The sequence below is a fragment of the Tupaia chinensis genome, unplaced genomic scaffold (genome assembly GCF_000334495.1).
Source record: "Tupaia chinensis unplaced genomic scaffold, TupChi_1.0 Scaffold139677_1, whole genome shotgun sequence".
NCBI lineage: Eukaryota > Metazoa > Chordata > Mammalia > Scandentia > Tupaiidae > Tupaia > Tupaia belangeri.
The window spans coordinates 2,535,413-2,540,541 of NW_006199558.1; the positions used below are offsets into that span (position 1 = coordinate 2,535,413).

Genomic DNA, 5,129 nt, shown 5'->3' on the forward strand with positions numbered 1-5,129 from the left:
ATCCTTTCTCCTCCATTCACTTCTCAGGATTTTTTGCACTTGACTGTGTGAGTTTCAGACCGACTCCAACAGCGGTTGACTACTTGGGAGTCTAGCAATACAATCATTACCTGCCATCTGCTGGTTCTTCCACATATATTTTGTAAAATATAATACTTCTGGCTAAAATATTCTCCATAGGATATTATTAGAATGCACTATATAAAAAGAAAAAATGGGCGGCTTGAACCTGATTCCTGGCTTCTAGTTTTCCTCCCCAGACAGCATGAGCTTCATCACCAGCTCCACTACCTACTCCACCAACTACCACTCTTTAGGCTTCGTCCAAGCACCCAGCCATGGGTCCCGCCAACCAGGCCCGCCACTGGTGTCTATGCAGGAGCAGGGGACTCATGTTCCCGGATCTCTGTGTTGCACAGTAATAGCGTTGGGGGTGACTGGGGGACTGCGGGCCTGGTGGCAGGATGGCCAATGAGGGGGAGGAGGATTGGCGGGAATGAGGAGCATTTAGGGCATGAAGAAGACCATACAAGACCTGAACCACCTTGCCTCCTACCTGGAGAAAGCAAGGAATCTGAAAGCTGATAACTGGAGACTGGAGAGCAAAATCCAGAAACACTTGGAGAAGAAGGGGCCCCAGGTCAGAGGCTGGGGGCATTATTTCAAGACTATGGAGGAGCTGAGAGCACTCTGCAAACTCCGTAGATAATGCCCGTCTTGCTGCTGATGACTTCTGAGTCAAGCATGAGATAGAGTTGGCCATACGTCAGTCTGTGGAGAGCAATGTCCCCAGACTCTGCAAGGTCATCGGTGACACCACTGTCACTTGCCTGCAGCTACAGATAGAGATTGAGGCTCTCAAGGAGAAGCTGCTCTTCATGAAGTTGCACCACGAGGAAAAAGTGAATGGCCTACAAGCCCAGATTGCCAGCTCTGGATTGACCATGGAAGTGGAAGCGCCCAAATTACGTAGACCTCGATGAGATCATGGCTGACATCCATGCCCAGTATGATGAGCTGACTCAGAAGAACCAAGAGGAGCTGAGCAAATACTGGTCCCATCAGACTGAAGAGAGCACCACAGTGATCACCTCGCCGTCCGCTGAGGTTCAAGTTGCAGAATCAACACTCAGGGAGCTGAAACACACAGCCCAGTCCTTGGAGTTCAACCTAGACTCAATGAGAAATCTGAAGGCCAGCTTGGAGAGCAGCCTGAGGAAGGTCGAGGCCCACTATGCCATGCAGAAGGAGGAACTCAATGGAGTCCTGCTGCACCTGGAGTCAGAACTGGCACAGACCCAGGCAGAGGTGCTTTGCTGGGCCCAGGAGTACCAAGACCCAGCTGAACCTCAAGGTCAAGCTAGAGGCTGAGATTGCCACCTACTGACACCTACTGGAAGACAGAGAGGACTTCAGTCTCAGTGATGCCCTGGACAGCAACAACTCCAAGCAGACCATCCAAAAAACAGCTGCTTGCAGCTTGGTGGATGGCAAGGTGGTGTCTGAGGCCAATGACACCAATGTTCTGAGGTGTTGAGACAGAAGAAGCAGGGTACCCTTGGGAAATAAGAGGCCTATAAAAAATGCAAAAGTCTGGAAAAAAAAAAGATGATATACGAGCTAAATTCAGTTATCAAAGATTATCAAACATGAACATTTTTATAGTAGGGCACAAGTATCCCAATCTAATGATACCCATCAAGGGTTCTTGGCAGAGTTACAACGAGTAACATTTTTTTGATTGATAGTTTTCTCTTACCAGTAGATAAATTATCTCTTTACTTTTCTACTTTTTTTTTTTTAATGCAATGACATCGCTACATCTCTTTACAGTAAACATACATTTGTACATATTCCTTCTTTTCATAAACTCCCTTTTTTTGATCTGGGTAAATCTGGTGGAGTTTTCAATCAAAGGAGCCCCACTTAATCTAACACTGCTGAGAAAGGCCTTCTCCTCCTCTCTTTCTTAGGTATGGGAAATAAAACAGAAGTGGGCACTTGATACAAGCAGGACAATAGGGGAATCTCTTTTACTTGGATAGAATTTTAACTTCCTAGAGAAAACAGGAAAATTTTCAAGGATATAAAGGGAAAATATCATAATCAGAGTCAAGGGGAGAGAAGGGATAGAGAAAGCAGGCGTGGAGGGGAGGGGAGAATGAGAGAGAGAGAGACTGACTAATGAATTTGAATTCTTAGATCTTGCCCTTTGAAATCAGTAACTGACCAAGGCCTCTTGGTTAAGTTAAAGTTTTGTCACTTCTAACTGTAAAGTGTTATAGCTAATTTTTCCCTGTCATATTTACCTCTAATGGAATATTATGGTATAGAGAGTATGCTGGTGCTTTGGAATGTCAATCAGTTGATTTTATTTTTGAAAACCAATCATAACTATACTTAAGGCTATTATTAACTCACATTTATGTGGCATTTTAGAGCTTTGCATATATGGTCTCATTCAATCCTTAGAACAATCCTTTCATTTTGGAGCTATTATCTCCATTTCTTTATTTAAGAAAGATGATGCACTAGAAGTCAATAAATTTTCTCAAAATCACCCAGCTGGTAAGAATCAAAACTGGGATACAAATGTAGACAGTGTGGATTTAAAGCTCTTTTTTAAAGAAAGTATATTTCACGAGAGAGAGAAAGTTAGACATGACTACTGACAGGTCTTGCCATGCTGTGATCCTCCCAACAGGCTTCCAGTCAGCCAGGATTATGGGTGCACCTCCAGGCACAACTGACTTATTCTGGTCAACTGGCGATTCTTACCCTGGACCTTCCTGTATGGCAGTGGCATCCTACCAGCCTGCACTACCAGAACCACCCAAACTGTATATTATGAACCAATGAGCTACACTCTTTTATAACAGTTTTTGTTGAGAGAGAGAGAGAGAGAGATCTTTCTGATATTTAAATTTTTAACTTCCATGTGTAATTATTGCAAATTATCTTTAGAGTACTGCTTATCTAACACATTTTATGGCTTCTTAAATTATGGATTTGTACTTAGGAAAAATGTGTCTATGTGTTCATAAACAAAGTTTCTCCCTCATCAGAGGCATAAAATGATGCATGTACTTTTTAAATCATAAACACAAGCTTTTCTAGCAGACTGCATTGGAGTCTCACTTAATAATTTAAAAATGTATTTAGCAGAAAATGAAAACTTTTAAGAGCTTATGATGAATAATGTGTAGTGATACTTATCTGAAGTAGATATTGAGCAGATTATTATTATTATTGTTTTTTTGGAGATGTTTTCGCTATAGGGTGCGTGCGCTCGCCAGACAGACAGACAGAGAGACATAGAGACAAAAAGTGAGAAATCACCCCCCAGAGGGGATGGCCACACCGCAATCCCTTCTCCTCCATTCTCCTCTTGGGATCTTGGGCTCGGGTCTGGGATGCAAACCGCAGTTGACTACGTGGGAGTCCATAGCCATTATGCTAACTGCTGGTTCCCATTGAGCAGATTTTTAAACTTAGTATTTATTTTGTATTATGAGCAATATAAACATCTGTGTGTGGGCCTCAGTACTTAACAAAAGCACATTTATGCCTCGACCTGAAGAGCAGGATGAGGAGGAAAATGTCCATTTGTAATCGGCCTGGTAAAGGAAGTTTTTATTTTTTTCCCCTGCCTACCATTTCCTCTGTATGTTAGTGGCTGACACGCTTCATCATAACTTTAATTTTTTGCTGTGAGTTCATCATGAAGATTAGCTCACAGAACTAATCTTCAGTAGAGATTAGAGTTCAAAAAGATGCACTTGATGGTACCCGCAGGTGGCATAGTGGTTAAGGGCACTGAACTCTCACATGGCCAGCAGTGGTTTGAGTTCTGGACCTGGTGGCTTGCTTTTGCACTTTCCTTATCTCTTCTCTCTCTCTCACTCGCTCTGTCCCTCTCTAGTCAAATTAAAATAAATGAATAAATAAAGTTAAATAAAATAATTATTTAAGAAAGATGCACTTGGATTTCTTCTTTGAGCTTAAATAAAAAGACTCTAGAAATGTGCTTCCATTATCAGTAAAGAGAAAATGATCACTGCTTTTATGTAGTGACATGAAAAGATGGCATTACCTATCTACCCAAATTTTGGTAAAGAATATTCAACATAGAATACAGCCTGAATGAATGGAAAATACAGTCTGGGATACTATAGTTGTGCACGTTGTATAAAATTCTACAGAGAAACTCCAAGTGTGGCGAAGCCATTCTACCACCAAATGGTAGAATTTAACTACCATTGAGGTGGCCATGCGAGTAATTTACGAGTCAGACTTCTCTCATTTTTTATTGAACCTGCTGTTCTTTTTGTAATAAAATTTCAAGCCATTTACATACCGCCTTCTCTTATCCATCAATCTTGTCTTCATTCCTCGTGTCATCACTTTTATTCTTGTACTTGATATTTTTACCATACTTTTATGATTCCCTCACTGCTATATCTGAATCTAGTGTACTTACCTAGCAGTTCCATCTGAAATATGTAATGTCACCAGAATTCAGTTTATATATATAATTGTGATACAGACATTCCATTGTTGAGAAATTGTCATTATATTTCTATTAATTCCAAAAGTCTAAATCCTTCATGGTATCATAAAAAATTCTAGGTAATCCGGCCCTTGCCTACCTGTGCCAATTCTTCCCTTGTGTTTTAATAGTAATGGCATTCTCTTTGCTCCTCCTCTAAACTACCTACTTTCCTGCATCTCAATGCTGATTTTCCTGACTGAGTCTGCCTCCTCCCTTTTTCTTTTACTGGCTGTTATCTAGCTGTGTAACTGCTGTCTCTTCTCTGATGTTCAACCCAAGCTTTGATGCCCTTTCTCTCACCAAGTAGGCACTTCCTCTTTTGTGTCTCTTCCTTATAGCATATACCCATTATAGCACTTAAATGTATTTTTTAGAGAGATTTTTGCTAGTAGGGCACATGCACTAACCAGAGAGAGATAGAGACAGAAAGTGAGAAATCACCCTTCCTCCCCTCCTGCCCCCTGAGATGGGGGAAGGCCACACTACAATCCCTTCTCCTCCATTCTCCTTTTGGGCACACACACACACACACACACACACATACATGCACATCCACACACATAACATATACATGCCA

General features: G+C 41.5%; 1 pseudogene; it reads left to right on the plus strand.

Moving 5' to 3' along the window:
• The first annotated feature begins 265 nt into the window (after positions 1 to 265).
• LOC102502626 (keratin, type I cytoskeletal 18 pseudogene) lies at positions 266 to 1,537 on the plus strand (annotated as a pseudogene).
• Positions 1,538 to 5,129: the final 3,592 nt, after the last annotated feature.